General features: G+C 33.5%; 1 protein-coding gene across 1 annotated transcript in view; it reads right to left on the minus strand.

Moving 5' to 3' along the window:
* SGCZ (sarcoglycan zeta) overlaps positions 1 to 18,899 on the minus strand; it is a 462,338-nt gene that overhangs the window by 243,757 nt on the left and 199,682 nt on the right. The window lies entirely within an intron of this gene.

Raw genomic sequence — 18,899 nt, forward strand, 5'->3', positions numbered from 1 at the left:
ACCTTGCAGAGGGTTTTTCTTATGAATGGGTGTTGTACTTTGTCAAATGCTTTTCTGTACCTGTTGAAATGATCATATGGTCTTTGTCCTTTCTCTTATTGATGTGATGTCTCTTATTGATGTTGATTGTTTTGCAAATACTGAACAACCCTTATATCCCAGGAATAAATCCTACCTGATCATAGTGAATGATTCTTTAAATGTCTTTTTGCGGGGGGGTGCCTGGGTGGCTCAGTAGGTTAAAGCCTCTCTGCCTTCGGCTCAGGTCATGATGACAGGGTCCTGGGATCCAGCCCTGCATTGGGGCTCTCTGCCCCTCTCTCTCTGTCTGCCTCTCTGCCTACTTGTGATTCTGTCTGTCAAATAAATAAATAAAATCTTTAAAAATAAATAAATAAATGTCTTGTTGGATTCAGTTTGCTATATTTTGTTAAGGATTTTTGAATCTATATTCATGAAAGATATTGGCCTTTAGTTCTCTTCTTTGTGGTGTCTTTATCTGGCTTTGGTATCAGGGTGATACCCTGGCCTCATAGATACTGGCCTCATAGAATAACTTTGGAAGTTTGATTTCCTCTTGTATTTTTTGGAATAGTAGAAAAGAAAAGGTATTAACTCTTCTTTAAACGTTTAGTAGAATTTGCCTGTGAAGCCATCTGGTCCTGGACTTTTGTTTTTTGGAAGTTTTTTGATTACTAATTTAATTTCATTGCTCATAACTGGTCTGTTCAAATTTTCTATTTCTTTCTCCTTTAGTTTTGGTATGTTGTATGTTTTTAGGAATTGATTTATTTCTTCTATGTTGTCCAGTTTGTTGGCATATAAGATTTTTTAAGTAAAGTATAATTGATGTGCAATATCCTATAGTTTCAAGTGCATATCATAGTTTTTTGGTATTTTTATACATGACAAGATGATCTCCAATATGAGTCTAGTTATCCCATCATCATACAAACTTATAATATTATTGACAATATTCCTTATGCTGCACATTATATCCTCATGACTTATTTACTTTATAACTGGAAGTTTATACCTCCTAATCCCCTTTACTTATTTCACCTGCTCTTCTGGCCCTAGTAACTAAGGCTATTTCCTTTATCTGTGAATCTGTTTCTCTTTATTCATTTGCTTTGTGTTGTTTTTTTTTTTGTTTTGTTTGATTCTACATATAAGTGAAATCATATGGTGTTTGTTTCTCTTTGTCTGACTTGTATCACTTAACATAATACCCTCCAGGTTCACCTAGACGTAAGATCTCATCCTTTTTTATGGCTAGTGATCCATTGTATATTCTACCACATCTTCTTTATCCATTAATCAATGAATGGACCTTAGGGTTGCCTCTGTATCTTGTCTAATGTAAATAATGCTACAATGAAGATAGGAGTGCATGTATCTCTTCAACTTGGTGTTTTTTTCTTCTAATAAATCCCAGATGTGGTATTGCTGGATCATATGGTAGTACTGTTTTTAACATTAAGGTACCTCCATACGCTTCCCCATGGTAGCTGCATTAATTTATATACCCACCAACATTGCAAAAGGGTTCCTTTTTCTCCATATCGTCATCAACATTTTTTTGTTTGTTTTGTTTTGTTTTGTCCTTTTGATAGTAGACAATCTGACAGGTAGGAGGTGATATCTCATTCTAGTTTTGATTTGCATTTCATTTCAGTGTCTACCAAGCAAATACAGAGACAGAAAGAGGATAACACAAAGGATTTTAGATTGCTTTTATATTAAGAAAGTCAATAATCCCATGAGATAATATTGACATTAATTTCTCTAGGTAATTCCTTTAAGTTCAGTTGGCTGGTTTATTTCAATATCTTCTTGATTATGGGCAATAAGTCTCCCCTTGGTTTTTGTTTTATCTTGGGGATATGTTTAAAAGCTAAGGATTTGGACTTCTAAGTAAACAGAGCTGGAATAAAATTCCAAGCCATTCATTACTTTTTTTTTCTCACCATAGCACATACCACTCATTGCTTTTTATTTAAACATGAACTAGTTGTCCAGTTTCATTTTTTCACATAATGCCTTCAATGTAGGTTTTTTATTACAATTATTTGAATGATATGTGTTAAGTGCATTGCATCTTGCCTGATTTCTCATAAGATAGCTAGAAATGGTAGTGCTATTTACATTGTATATTCTTTAATAAGAGTTAGTATTTTTTAATAAAAATTCATTTAACTTACATTAACAATGAATCCATCTCTCAGGACTACACTCTTAATTTTTAATTTTTTTTTTTTAGCAATGATGATTTCTATATGTATCTGGAATATATTCTATTAGAAAACAAATAGAATCTTGCCCCTCCTTTTCTATTAGTAAGAAAAATACCTTTCTGGGAGAACTCAGTGGCTCTCATGTAAGAACATGATTTTTAGGAGAATACTGGTTTTTACTAGAATTTTAAAAGTATCACCATTAAATTGTTTCTTATATCAAATGAAATAGCTATACGATTGCACATTCTGGAAAATCAGTTATAGTGCAAGATGAGAGTTTCTTCATCTACATATTCATAATAAAGAACCTATTACTTGAAAAAAGTTCCTGGGAGGAAACATCTAATACATGCTACTGTACAAAGCGCTTCAATTAATTAACCTCTCTTAAAAATCCCTCCACCTATCTATCAATACATATATCCATATGTATGTAAATTCTGAATTCTGCAGGTTTCTTCCTGCCAACAGGCAGCTGAGTTTGTTTGGAGTTCTGAAGAGTGCCTTCGGGAAAGTAAGTAAATAATGAATCTCCAGTATATAAGGTTTTGACATGAAAATCTAGTTAAGTCATCTGCTTAATTAGAGATAGTGTCAAGTTAACTGTATGCAGCTTCTCATTCTATTGTGCCCTGGAATAAAATACTTTCAATTGCTTTATTGATACTGAAATTTACTTACACATGTGTAATTACCTGTCATGTAGCATGATAGGAATGATATTAAGATACTAATTTAAAAATATACTAATTTGGGGTGCCTGGGTGGCTCAGTGGGTTGGGCCGCTGCTTTCGGCTCGGGTCATGATCTCAGGGTCCTGGGATCGAGCCCCGCATCGGGCTCTTTGCTCCGCAGGGAGCCTGCTTCCCTCTCTCTCTCTCTCTCTGCCTGCCTCTCTGCCTACTTGTGATCTCTGTCTGTCAGATAAATAAATAAAATCTTAAAAAAAAAAATTAAAAAAATAAAAATAAAATAAAAATATACTAATTTATACTAAATATCTAATTTACCTAATTTATACTAGTATATCTAAAATATACTAAAAATATACTAATTTCTGAAAATGCACAGAAATGACTTAAAATTGAATTTGCTAATTTTAACTGAAATTTACTGTGACTTAATGACTTTGAGATGTAACATTTGTAACTTTTTGTGAAACTTGATTTAAAAGGCTCTATATGTGGTATATATTCATTTAAACTTGCAGAATTTTAAGTATAGGGAGGAGAGGGGAGGGGTAATTTCAGAACTTGTTTAAAATTTATTTATGATAGGCATATTTAGTTAATCAATAAATTTACATTAAATTATCCTTCTAAAACTCTCATTTTTCAATCAAAACTAAGCAAATAATTATGATGCTTCCTAATAAATCTTTTCAGTGTACTTGGAAAGTCATTCATGATTAACTGTATATCTATGGAATAAATGAGAAATATGAAATACATCTGAATAATTGTTATAAAAGAACCAGGTCCTTGGTTTTATCTTTTGACTAGACTACAATGTAAGCCAGTTGTAATAAATATAAGTCCACTGTGGTTGACTTATTATTTTATAAATACTTTTTGAATTATCTCAAAATATTTACTCTGTGGTATTCACTGATTTTGTCACATATTTATATATTTCTTTTTGATTCTCACTGGACTTGAGCTATAGGAACATAGAAAAAATATACTAATAAATTTTGCAAAATATGAATCAAAGAGTTGTATTTCCTTCTCTATTTCAGTAAACTGTGAAGAACAGAGACAAGTGGAAGTGGGTGAAAATAATAATAATAAAATCAAATAAGAAGCACATGAACAGGTAATGCATAGAAACAGAAATACAAGTAGCAGGTGAACTTAAAGATATACCATCCCTTTATTATTGAGAAAACGGACATTTTGAAGTATGTACCTAAAAGCTTTTCACCTACCAAACTGATCAACGGATTAAAGTTTTTAGCATGAATTGTGCTAGACATTTTGGTGGGATAGTTCTCTCATGTGCTTCTGATAAAGTATATCTGGAACAACCAGTCTGGAAAGCAAGTAAGTGTCATCTATCAACAGTGAAAATGAGCTTACTCTATTTCAGAAAAAATCTAAAAAGAATATTTGGAGAAATTATCACACAGTTTTATAAGTAGATATGCTCAAGAATGTGTTTGAAAGATGGTTTATAATTGGAAAAAGTTGTAAGGAAACCAATGTACAGCAGTAAGGGAATGATAAATCAGATGTAGTATATTTGAAAATGGAAATTTTAAATTCATAAGATTGATCCTTTTTATCACCATAGTTAAAAGATATTATTACATGAATAAAGTAGGTTGTAAAATGGTAGACAGATATAATTCATACATAATTTAATTCATATATAATTCAAAACTCTACACTAAGTTTAATATATTTTTTTAAAAGAGTCTGGAAGGATACCCATCACACTCATTACAACAATTCACTTTTGATTAGGAGAAGTAGTAAAAAGTGAAGGTTCACCAAGACTTAGACATAAGCTGCTAAAATAAGTTAGTCATGAATAAATGAGAAACTGCATTTGAGTTGATGTAGCAAAGCTGGAAAAGAGACAGATTTCAGATCAGCAGATGTTGCTATTGTAGCTTGGAAAACTAGAAAATCGAAAAGGGAACTTGTACATCTGCCAGACATATGATAGCTGCCACAATATTGAAGGGAGGTATGGACTCTACCTTCTCAAAGTTTACATTTAGTAGTAGGCAGATAGAATGGAGCATAGGAGGAAGGAGTATAAATAAAATTAATTTTATGCACACAATGTTTAATATAGGGATTAGCATATAAGGAAGAAGAAAGAAAATAGTCAAGAGAACTCAAGTTTGGTTAGAAATAAAATTCATTAAAAATATAATTTTTAAAATAATTTTTTATTTTTTATAAACCTATATTTTTATCCTTTTAAGAATTTTCTGCCTGTACCTAGTTGCCTGTTCTAGGAATCAGCTACTAGGTAAAGGAAGTTCAGTAAAAGAATAGAAAAATGATGCGTAAGGGAAGTAAAGCATAAAATGATAAGTGAATTTGAGGGAAAATCTTGCTTTGGAAAGTCAGGAAAATAAGGGATAAGAAAGGCAACACTGAAAAAAAATTATAAAGGAAGGAAGAAACTAAGCTTCTGTGGTTATATTGAAGTCAATAAAATTTGAAATAAGCAGAAATATCAAACAGATGGGCCCAAGGTTCAGGTAATCTCTTTTCTTCTGACTGCTATCAGATTGAATATTAACAGGTGCAAGACATACTGAGATTTTCTAGTGCTTCTCACGCCAATGGCACCAATAAGCAAAAGGAGAAATACTAAGCTTAAGTGTCTTAGGCCTTGGTGACAAGTGGATCAAACTTTATAAACCATAAAGTTCCCTTATTTCAATTAGAGCTAATTCTAAGAAAACTCACCTGACAACTCTTTCCTTGCCCACATAAGAATATCTCTGATATTTGTCCATTTTCCCCACTTTTCCCACTGGCCCTCCAATCCTATCTGGCTTCCCCTCTCTCAAATACACATGCTATCAATTTTAATTTTAATCTACTGGATAACTTTGCTTCCTACCCTAGTTAATTTCTGCATGTAATTGAACATTTGATCTGTACAACTGTTTGAAATACTTGACGTCTATGCCAGAATGTTCTCTTGGTTTCCAAATAACTTTCCTGGACCATTTTCTGGGCATTCTGAACTCTTTGGACCTTCCAAGGTTAGTACAGAAAGTGTTTAAGACCATGGTCTCTGAAGTCATATTGCCTGAGTTTGAAATCTCATTCTTACAAATACTATTTCTATTACCTGGAGCAAGTTATTTAATTTCTTATATTTTTCTCTTTACAAAATTAGTGAGAGGATTTTATTACAAGCAAAAAATTTGGAAAATTTATGGACAGTGAGAAACGAATAAATAAATATTACCTATTTTTATTTATTTTATGACCAGACTTCAAAGACATTTCCTTGTGATTCTATCTTTGGCCATCTTCTCTTTGAATTTCATACATGTACTTAGTGATGCAACCCTGGCCCGTGACTTTATTTTAAAAAATTGTCTCTTTCTTGCTAGATCTCTCTTTAGAACGCAGGCTTCTATGTTCACCTGTCTGCAAGACAGTTCCACTGAAATGTTCCACAGGTATTACCAATTCAGCATGTCTAAAGGGAAACAATAAATATTTTCTGAATAACTACACAGTGCTGACTTTAAGAAAATAATCTGAACTTAAAGTTATTAGAAAATAACCTTTTAATTTTTGTTATGAATATAATGTTATATTGTGCAAAATATGGAAAACGTAAGAAATCATTAAAAAGAAAAGAATTTCCATAATGCCACCAATCACATATGAGCAGAAGATTTTTTCTATTGGAAGTTGGGTAAAATATAATAAAAATTAGTGAGTCTTATAAATTAAGAATAATAGATTTTACTTTTAGAAGAGATAATATTCTGACACACTAGTATTCTAATATTTATAGTATGCTAATATTGTAACACACTAAGAAGACAAACAAGAGTCAATCAGCAAGGACAAAACAAAATGGATGTGTAAAACATAATATATAGTGTGTATGTAGTATCAAATTTCTAAGCATATAAGCATCCTTCTTAAACAAATGTGTAAATATTTGTATATATTTATGTATCCCAAAACATGTGTCTATATAATATGAAATAGTATATTGACAGACTGTTTTTTTAATTTCTAAAAAATATTTTGTCATGAACTTCTGAAACTAAAGAATATTACTTTAAGTTCTCATGTAAGTTCTATTTATTGGGTACCTGGGTGGCTCAGTTGGTTAAGCACCTGCCTTCTGCTCAAGTCATGTTCCCCGAGTCCTGTGAAGGAATCCTACATCGGGCTTCCTGCTTGTTGGGGAGCTTGCTTTTCTCTCTGCCCCTCCCCAACACTGCTTGTGCTATGTCTCTGGCACACAGGATCTGTCTCTCAAATCAATAAATAAAATCTTTAAAAAAATAAGTTCTAATTATTGACCAATTCTTAGCACTTGTATGTTTAACTATTTTGTTAGTAAAACAACATACATATTATACAAAATTATATCCAAATGATAAAACTGTATTTTCCCAAAAGTTGACAGAATTAAGCTGTATCTGAATTTATTCCTGAGAATTTTTCTATAGTACAACATTGATAATGAAAATGTTTGCTGAATGTTTTCAAAAATTACATGTATATTTCAATTTCAGTTTGGCAAGCTAGCCTTCCATTACAACAAATAAGACATTTGTCCTAACATCGTTCTTGAATCCAAATATGTTATTATATCTAACTTATGATGTCAATCTCTTCAATCTTTATTGAACATTTTATTTGTTCCCCAAGTATTGGTGTACTTTGTTGATTTATAAGCTACAAGCAGATGTTTTGTCATAACCATGTCAAGAATGCAAGATAATTTATACATTCAATCAGGAGAAAAAAAACAGGCACACAATTTCATTTGTACTAAAAACTCGAGTCTCTATTTTCTACTTTCTTGATTCCAAATAAATTCATAATTTAATTGCTAATCGTGCCAAGAGTAGTGGCAAGACTGATTTCTCTTATTCATGATGATTAAGATAACAAGCCTAAGAAAACTGAGACTTTCATTTATTTTTCAACAAAAATTGGCATATTTGACTTATGTGAAGATTTTCTGCATCTCTAGATACAGCATTTTAAGATCTTTGTAAAGACATATTATCTGAGATTAATTGATCAATTTATAAAATTTAATAATCATCCCATCCTGGTTGACAGATTTGATAAAAAGGTAAAATTGGATAGTAAATCAGGATCTTTAGAAACTACTGAACACTATAAAGACTTGTGAAAATCAATAAAATCATAACAGGAGCTACTAATTAAAATGGTCTCTTTGGAAGTTTTGGGCCAGTAGGCCAATGTCTTGCATATTCAGGTGAATCAATTGAGGGAGTGTTCAGAGAAAGCTATGTATTGTGCCTGAAAGTAAAAAACACGAAATTGGCTGATTTCAGCTTCAGATCTTCTCCATTTTGACACATACGAAGGTCTGAGAGGTGTCATTAGCTGTATATATCAGTTACCCCAAATCCTTTACAAGCTACTAGTATTTGTTAATAGAGTAACATATTTAAAAATATGAATAAGCTCCCCCAAATTCCTAGATCCCCAAGGAAAACAAAGGGACTAAAGAGAAAGACCTAGATGAACAAATGGAAATACCATATATTAAGAAACAAGAAATAATATAAGGAAGAGATAATAAAATTAGAGGGCTAACTTCAATGTTTTCTAGAAGAAAATAGCCTTAACATAATGTATGATATAAAAAATCTAGATGTTGCTGCTGATGAGATATAATCAAATGTTTGTAGTCTTTTTGTTTTTTGCTTACAGTTGTAAAGATAACCTGGAAAAATGAAAAATCTCTGTGTGTGTGTATGTATGAGGCACACTAACTCAAGCCATGATGTTGAGACTTAATAGAGTTTATAAAGGTAATACTTCTTTGACTACAATGTTTTGAATGTTGTCTTTTCAATGACACAATATTAATAAAATAGCATTGAAAATACTTCTCTGGGGGTGCCTGGATGGCTCAGTGGATTAGGCCTCTGCCTTCAGCTCAGGTCATAATTTCACGGTCCTGGGATCAAGCCCCACATCAGGCTCTTTGTTCAGTGGGAAGCCTGCTTCCTCCTCTCTCTCTGCCTGCCTCTCTACTTGTGATCTCTCTCTCTGTCAAATAAATAAGTACAATCTTAAAAAAAAATAATACTTTTCTGTAGGCCCAGTAACAACTTAGTTTTGAGTAAGAATTAACATGTAAATATAATGTATTGTCATCTATACTAAATTTAATTTTTAGATTTGATCTGTACGTAACTTTAAGAAACCATGTGTAAATATCATAAACCCTGACTATATATATATGACATAATTCTCAGCAGAAGTTGGGAGATGGAGGATAAGTAAGGAAATAAATGAAAGTAATTTTAGTGGTTTCTTTATACTGCTTGATAAGGAATAAGAAAGTGCTATTTAGAGGAATTGAGAAGATGGCAGAAAAGTAGGAGGACGAGGACGTTAGGCTTACTTCCCCTCATGAAAGCAACTAGATTAACTGTGAAATCATCCTAAATACCCTAGAAATCGACCTGAAGATTTGACAGAGCAAACGCCCCAACTAAAGGGAGAGAGGAGTTCCCAGGAAGAAGACAGAAGGTGTGGCGACTCCCTTTAGGAGGGAAGTAGACTGAGGCTGCTGTGGAGGGGAGGCAGCTCCCGTTGCAGACAAGGGTGAGATACAGGAGCACACGGGGGAATGAACAAGGAGAAGGTTTCCCCAAGCACATTGGCCTAGAACACAAGAGGGGCTGAATATCATGAGTTCTTGCAACTGGTGGGGATTAAGTCAGTGGACTTGGCTGGGATGGAGTCCAGAGGGCACCGCGCTGCTCCTGGAGGGAAGGCAGGCAAACATCCAGGGAGAAACAGCAGCCTGAATCCTGAACGGGGCACACACTGGGGCAACTATTTGCTCTTTACAGTGAGTCCCTGAGAGGCAATGTTCTTGGAGATGCCTCTCCAGGAACAATGAAGCTGACAGATCCCTGCCATAATCCCTCCTTTGTCCCTGAGGGTAAACACAGTGCCACCTGCAGGAAACAGCACTGGGCTGACACTGGCTCTCAGTACCTTGCTTACACAAGACCCCACCCCGCCGTGCTCCAGTGGCACTGCCCTTCCGAGTCACCCTTCTCTCAGTCCCAGTGGAGCTGGCCCTGCCTCAACCACAAGATAAAATCTGGACAGACCACAGATACAGGGAGGTTAAACAAATGCTACTGATCAGTGAGTGGGTGAACAAGGGAATCAAAGAAGTAATAATAATAATAAAAAAAAAATACATGGAAGGAAATGACAACAAAACACAAAGGTCCAAAATCTTTGGGATGCAGCAAGCGGTCCCAAGAGGGAAGTGTATAGCAATACAGGCCCACCTCAAGAAGCAATAAAAATCTCAAATAAACACCCTAAACTTACACCTAAAGGAACTAGAAAAAGACTGACAAAGCCGAAAGCCAGCTGAAGGAAGGAAATAGTAAAGTTTCTCGCAGAAATAAATGACATAGAAAATAAAAACCAAAAACAAAAACAAAAACCAATATACTAATCAATGATACCAGGAGCAGGTTCTTTAGAAAAAAATTAATAAAATTGATAAAACTAGAGCCAGACTTATCAATAAGAAAAAAGGATCCTAATAAATAAAATCACAACTGAGAAAGAAATAACACCACAGAAATAAAAATAATTATAAGAGAATATTATGAAAAACTGTATGGCACCAAACTGGAGAACCTGGAAGAAACAGATAAATGCCTAGAAACATATAAAGTACCAAAACTGAGATAGGAAGAAATAGGAAACTTGAATAAACCAATAGCCAGCAAAGAAAGTGAATATATGTACACACACACACACACACACACACACACACACAAAGGAATAATACTCAGCCATAAAAAAGAATGAGATCTTGCAATTTGTGACAGCATGGATGGAGCTAGAATTATACTAAGTGAAATAAGTCAGTCAGAGAATGACAGGTACCATATGATTTCACTCACATGTGGAAGGTATGAAACAAAACAAATGAGTAAAGGGAAAAAGAGAGAGGAATGGAGAAACAGATTCTTAACTATAGAGAACGAACTGATGGTTGGGGAGACGGGTGAAATAGGTGATGGGGATTAAGGAATGCACTTGTGATGCGCACTGGGTGTTGTATGGAAGTGCTGAGTCACTAAATTGTACACCTAAAACTAATATTACACTGTCTGTTAACTAACTGGAATTTAAATAAAACTTTAAAAAGGCGCTATTTAGAACTGATGAATCAAGAAATAAGTATACAATTTAAAGTTCTGAGGGCAAGTACTGGAATATTAAAAATGACAGTCTGAAGTAGAAATCAAGGAAGTAAAAGACACAGAAAGCAGTCTAGATCAATTAAATCCCTCATCCTTTACAGTGAGAAGTCTATATTCAATACATTTTTAACAACAGAGGAAATACCTATTTTTAAAAATTGTGATGATGATTATTTTAAAAACTACGAATAAAAAAAAGCCATTAATAGCGGTTACCTCTGGTAAATAGACCAGGGGCACTGGTGGGGAAAAAATGGGCCAATTTTATGTTATTGATACCTTAAAATTGTAATTTTGGAGCTCTAGCACATTGATAGGATGGTTTATGATTTTGGCTTAAATTTTTTTCATAAATTACACTTTAAGGTGTCTTAACAACCACTTTTACTGTTTATATTTCAAATGACAAATATTTTGAACATTTTCACAATATTATTGTGAAATAATGTGGTTCTTGAACTTTATTAAGATATAGTACACACTTTGGAGGAAACCATTATAATTCCAATATTTACCATAATTAGAAATGATTTCAAGATGCTCTTTCAGTTTAGTTCATTTTAAATCCCAAGTACACATCCTTTGTAAGTAACAACTGTTTTTGAAATTAAATAAGTATGATTATTACTACTGATGCAATAAAGTAAGGACAAAATAAAGGAGTTAATGGTACCTCCACTGCATTTTAGCATCAGTTTGAAAATACAATCCTGAAGGTAGCCATGTAAATAACTCATCTGTTTTATATTTCCTGAGGTCAGGAATATAACATTTATGCTATTAATATCTCCCTTTAAAAATCACATAATTATAGTCTGAATATAAATGTGATTTTTTTTAATTGAACATATGATGTTTTTGAAAGTGTTTTGTGAACAATAAAGTAAAGGATACAGGGCAAATCTCCAAACAAGGGCCATACTCTACATTTATATTCATTTTTCCCAGCTTGAAAAGTCTCAAAAGAGACTTTCCAGATTCTAATGATGATTCCAGATTCTAACCTAATCCCTGTCTTGCTTTAGCCATGATAAGTCACTGCTTTTGTGCCTGTACAGATACATATTTTTTTAATTCTTCAGTTCATGTATTCAATGAGATTATTACATTCAAGGAGAAAGGTATCAATTATGGTTATTTAACATTTAACCTTCTTAAAAAGACATAGGTTTGTGATATATGTAACAAAGGAGAAAATACACGTTACTTAAAGCCAAACAAATTAATTGCTTTCCTCAGATATCAGTTTAAAAGACAATGAAAGTACACTAGGTTTACAAAGTCATTGACTGTTCTTAGTTTATTCATGGAGAAAACACAACTCAGTTTTCTCAGGTCACAGAGGACTTTGCATTTCTCCCACAAGCCTAGATTATTTTCAAAGTAGCTATATTTAAAATTTAGTAAGTTTGGTAAGTGGCTTTTGTTGCAAGTGTTACAGCACTAGAGTGCATAAATATATCACTTCCTATGCAACACTGATTACTCCGAAATTAATCTGGGTAGCTTTATTTGATGGCTAAACTGAGTGACTATAATAGCAATCTCCCTTAATATATTTAATCAAATAATCTCTGTACTTTAAAAAATGAGACATTCCCAATTAAAATTAACATAATTTTAACAGCATAACTCTTGATATGAAGGCCTGTGGACGGTAGCTTGATTACCACTTAATTTTTTCTCTTTAGTCTCATTAAGAGAGATTCTAACAAAAGGTGATAATATAGATGCTTAATTTTATTCATACAAACAATTATAAACTGTACGCATATGCACTATATGCATTTAATACTGAAAGAATCCTGAAAGTTGAATTAAGGTTCAGAATATGTAAATGACATCACCTAAATAAGAAAGGTAAAAATTGGTAGAGATGTTTGAATCCAAATCTGATCTGAATCCAAAGTCTGTGCTATTAACCATTACACCATCTAATAATAACAACAACAACAACAACAACGACAACTTAAATTCACAAGAAGAGAAACTTTTTAAATTAATCTTATTATATGTATTGAGTTAGTTTGTCCATATTAAGCATTTGAGAAACAAAGGATTTTACATGCACACACCCACACATCTACTCATATACACATGTACATACACACATAAATCAGTATTATTATTTATTTAAGGTAAAATCTAACATGAATAAAACAGAAGTGGAAGACACGATAGCTTTTGTATCTGTATTGGACATAATACTTGGCGAAAACTTCGCACCCATTGGACCCTTTCTGAATAAGTTGCCAAAGTAGTTCCTTAGAATGATTATCATAATAGAATTCATGCTATTTTGCCATAAGCTGGAAATCTTTTGTAGCTCAATGACAGAAATGTATGGTTTTGCAGAGCCTTGTAGAATACACTGCCATGAGAATTCTACTCTCTGGGGGTTATCGGTTCTGAATTACATCTTAATTCAACAAAATAATTTCTAATAGGGAGATTAATTTAATCTACATAAAAAGAGTTAACAGAAAGTAAGATAGTAAAAAGTAGAAAAATATGGAGACAGATAACAGGAAGCATAAGCTCCTAGGAAATGGAAACAATGAGCCATCAGAAATGATGAGAGAGAAATGAGAGGGGAAAAAGAAAGTGAACAACAGTCAAAAAGGAGTGACAGAGACAGACTAGCCAGATAACTGCACTGGAAGAGCACTGAAGTAGGAAGCAAAAGAATCCCCCCTGCCCCAACCTCACCCCAGAGATGAGGACATGTTAGACAAGCTACTAGAAGAAAGATAAATTCTGAGAAATGTTTTTGCACCCCATGAGACTTGACTGGGCAACCAGAGAAACCATGTTTGCAAGACTGCACCTACAACTACACCTACAGAGTTAAACACCAGCTTTCAATCTGGTGTTTGGATGAGCCAAAGGGAGAGGGAGATGCAGGCTCCCTGCTGAGCAGAGAGCCCAATGTGGGGCTAGATCCCAAGACTCTGGGATCATGACCTGAGCTGAAAGCAGATGCTTAACTGACTGAGCCACCCAGGAGTCCCATAAACAAAATTTTTTAAAAATCCTAAAAACAAGCTTTGAAATAATCAAAATGATCTACATGTAAATTAACTGTCATCTAAAGAAAACTTAGCATTCTAACAAGAAAAAACGATAAAACCCAGATGTCTCACAATATAGTATTCATAGTTTCTGACAGTATCAATGTGAAAAAACAAACAAATATCCAGAAATCACATAGATGATGGGTTAAGAATCACAGACTTTCAAATAGCACTTCTAAATGCTTTAAAGGATTGAAAGCGAAATACATATACCGGAAGAAAACAAACAGGAAACAGTATAGAAATAGATAAAACGCAAAAAAGAACAAAATGTAAATTCTAAAAGTAAACAAAACAAACGAACAAAAAATCTTCAGGGCAAGAATGACTAGATGGGAAGCAGATAATGATAGGAACTGAAGAAAACTAGAAAGAGTCTCCAGCTCACATAGTACTGCTGTGTGATTCAGTATGTGAGCAGAGTACCAGGAAAAGAAGAGTTTGGAAAGAAACAAATATTTGAAAACAAAATGATAAAATTTTTTAAAAAGTTGAAATATATCAATCTGGAATTACTAGAAGTTTAACAAACCTCAAGCAGGAGAAACACAGAGAAAAGCACACCAAGATATATAGTAGGTAGAACAGAAGTTAAGTAAGCGTATTTCAGAATGCGTTAAATTACTGTTATTTGCTAAATAAGATTTGTATTTCTACTCATAAATTGAAAGTCTACATGTTTGTAAGATATCACATCCTACTGATTTATTTAACTTTTCTCTTTGTGTCATATTTTTCCCAAGCAGAAAATTCTCAGAGTAGTCCTAACCCATGATAAAAGAAAATACCAGGTTGATTTTTTAAAAATTGTAGTACTTTCTAATACTTAACAGTTATCAAAATAATAGAAAAATATATAAATACTTTATGAATATCATAATTTTGATATAAACAGCAATTCTTTAAAATATGGCATATTGCATTTGAGAAAAACAGAAACATCATAGTAAAATATTATGCCAAAAGAAGTTATGAGTTAGAAGAAATAAAATTATTTACAACTGGAAAAGTGATTTATATAAGTCAATTAAATAGGAAGTTGTAAATAAAAGGTACATTTAAAATGAACAAAATAATAGTGATGCTATATAAACCTTGATATGTGAATACTTAAAACATGAATTAAAGCTATAAAATTACAAATGTTCATAAATATAAAATTGTATGACATATCACACCAATGTTGGAGCAAACAAGCTAGTACACCACTAAGAAGACATAGAAAACTAGAAAGAGTCTCCAGCTCACATAGTACTGCTGTGTGATTCAGTATGTGAGCAGAGTACCAGGAAAAGAAGAGTTTGGAAAGAAACAAATATTTGAAAACAAAATGATAAAATTTTTTAAAAAGTTGAAATATATCAATCTGGAATTACTAGAAGTTTAACAAACCTCAAGCAGGAGAAACAGGATTTATGTGCATCTAGTCCTAGTCACAGCTTCACCACTCAGTAGCAAAGCATAATTTGATAAGTATCTTAGTGTGCTAAAAGTCTCAAATATTTTTATCCTGAAAATAGTATAACAGTGCCTAAGTGCTCTATGGTTGTGCAAATATAAAATTCCATATCAGTAACAATAATTATAACATTGCCAGTAATCAGTATTATGTAAACTTTTTCATTTGTCACTTAAATACAATGCTAGGGGCGCCTGGGTGGCTCAGTGGGTTAAAGCCTCTGTCTTCGGCTCAGATCATGATCAGGGTCCTGGGATCGAGCCCCGCATCGGGCTCTCTGCTCTGCCAGGAGCCTGCTTCTCTCTGCCTACTTGTGCTCTCTCTCTCTCTCTCTGTCAAATAAACAAAATCTTAAAAAAAAAAAAAAAGAGAAGAAAAAAAAATAGAATGCTATTGCAGTCTGCAGAACTATATACTCTGGACTGAGTAAAGTAGGCCAGAAAGTGTCAAAAGTAGATAAGGTGTAGGACAGGAGAAACTTGCTACCTATCTACAAAATATACATTCAATACAAAATAGTTACTATGGAAGCTTATTATTATAGTAACTGCTTATCATTTTTCCCAGGGAGGTGTAGGAATAAAAGGATAAATGTCACATGCACTGAGTATTAATAATGGACCAAACACTTTATATGTATTATCTATTCAATTCTCACACTCTGCAAACTGGTAGTTCATTATCCCCAATCTGCAGTTAACAAAATTGAAGTTAATGGAAGATGAGGAACATGTCCCAAATCGTAAGTTACAAAGTGGAGAAGCTAGCATCTACTTGTTATTACCTGGAAACTTGATCATTTAGCTACCGCACCCTGGAAACAGTGACTAACAATCAGCTAAATGCTCATTTAATTTTCCCCAATGATCACAAAAGTGTTTTCTGGATCACAGAAGAAGAAAACCACAAAGTCAGTGCCCTGCCAACCCTTAATGCGAACACATTAATAGCTCATAAACTGAAACTCGCTCATGCATATATTCATTTGTTCACCTATTCACCTAGTTCTGTGTCCCTCATTGGGCTACACATTCCATATAGCATGTCTTAAGCATCTGGGTATATGTCTCTATCTCCATATCATTAGCCATAAGAACATTCATTAATTGTGCCAAAGGATGGATTTATGTGCATCTCATATATGATGAAATTTTATTACCAACATTTTCACCATTTTTAGATTGATATTATTTTTATTCTGAAATGGGATACCCACTGCAGAAGGATTTAATGAGTTTGTTCATGTCACATAACTAATAAGTAATAAAACTGGGCATCAAATCTATGACACCAATATTCAAATCTCGTGATTTTTCAGTACATTGAAATTTATCATCTTTCTAAAGCTTGCCTTTATATTCTAGTTGTATAAATAGAATATTATATACTGTGGTTGCTTCAAAAATGCAAGTAAAGGGTCACCTAGGTGGCTCAGAAGGTTAAAGCCTCTGCCTTCAGCTCAGGTCATGATACCAGGGTTCTGGGATGGAGCCCTGCATTGGGCTCTCTGCTCAGCAGAGGGCCTGCTTCCCTTCCTCTCTGCCTGCTTCTCTGCCTAATTGTGATCTCTGTCTGTTAAATAAATAAATAAATAATCTTAAAAAAAAAAAAACACCAAAAATGCAAGTAAAACAGCAATAAATATAAATCAATCTGTTCTGTTGGTGTGAGTTAGTCCATGAATGGATGCTTGGCTCTCTATTGCTGATGATTACATAAGAAGTCTTACTGTCATCAGATGGCACTGCAATGTACAGTTAAATGTTAGTGACTAATGGAATATGGTATCTGTCCTATGTAGTTGGCTATTTTATTTTTTTAAAAGATTTTATTTATTTATTTGACAGACAGAAATCACAAGTAGGCAGAGAGGCAGGTGGGGGCGGGGGGTTGGGAGGCAGGCTCCCTGATGAGCAGAGAGCCTGATGAGGGGCTCGATCAAAGGACCCTGAGATCATGACCTGAGCTGAAGGCAGAGGCTTTAACCCACTGAGCCACCCAGGTGCCCCGTAGTTGGCTATTTTAGATTGGAAAGTAAATTTTTATAAACATAAATATTAACTTGGAAAAATTTGAGTCAGAAAAACATAATGTAAGATTAAAGTATTTAAGAGAAATTAAAAATATTTCTGTATGATGATTTTTATTTGTCTTTTTGTTTTTGAAAACTAATTTAATCTAAAATGTATGCCTTTCTTTTAATTAGGATTTTCTTACTTAACATCTTCTTTGTTTATTATATTAAAATAAATATACACCTATCTAAATGATACCTACTTGTAATTACAATATTGATATTTGTATTTGTATATGACCGAATCTATTTTTACCTGATATATTTCATTACTGAAAAAAACTCGAGCAATCATTTAATTTTAAACATAACAGCATGAGATGCCAAATGAAGTCACAGATTCTAAACATTCGTCCAGGAAAAACACAATATTAAATATTTGTGTTTCTAAATTTGTCAAGTAATACATGTGCCTCATTAATATGAAAACAGTAACACAAATTAGTTGTAATCTACCTTGTGCTACACTATATAGCCCAGTTCTATTTTGAATGGCCACCTAACTCAAACAACAGAGTAGAATAGCATAAGAGGCATGCCTCATGCCTGTGGATTAACCTTCAAGGATCTATTCCTTCTTTTATCTTTTATGAAAGCATGCGCGGAGTTCACACTATACTAAATGACTTCCTGCGGTCCAGTATCTTGCTAAAGCTTCCATAGAATCCATTCTATGCAGTATAGCTAAAATGTGATTTGAGGTATTTGAAAATCAAGGCACATGCCTAGGTAATTACATATAATTCATGATTTATAAGTGATCACTCCTTATAAAAATTTGCCATAAATGGAAGTATAATTTCTTAGTATGGTAGAAGCAAAGAAATGAATACTAGGATAATTTCTCTCCAGTTAAAAATATTAACCTTTGGATAATAAGCTTTATTTCACAGCTAAGAATAAATAAGATTACAATATATCTGGGGCACCTGGGTGACTCAGTGGGTTAAAGCCTCTGCCTTTGGCTCAGGTCATGATCCCAGGGTCATGGGATCGAGCCCCACATTGGGCTCTCTGCTCAGTGGGAGCCTGCTTCCCTTCTTCTCTTTCTGCCTGCTGTTCTGCCTACTTGTGATCTCTGTCTATCAAATAAATAAAT

The sequence above is a fragment of the Mustela nigripes genome, chromosome 18, assembly GCF_022355385.1.
Source record: "Mustela nigripes isolate SB6536 chromosome 18, MUSNIG.SB6536, whole genome shotgun sequence".
In the NCBI taxonomy this organism is placed as follows: domain Eukaryota; kingdom Metazoa; phylum Chordata; class Mammalia; order Carnivora; family Mustelidae; genus Mustela; species Mustela nigripes.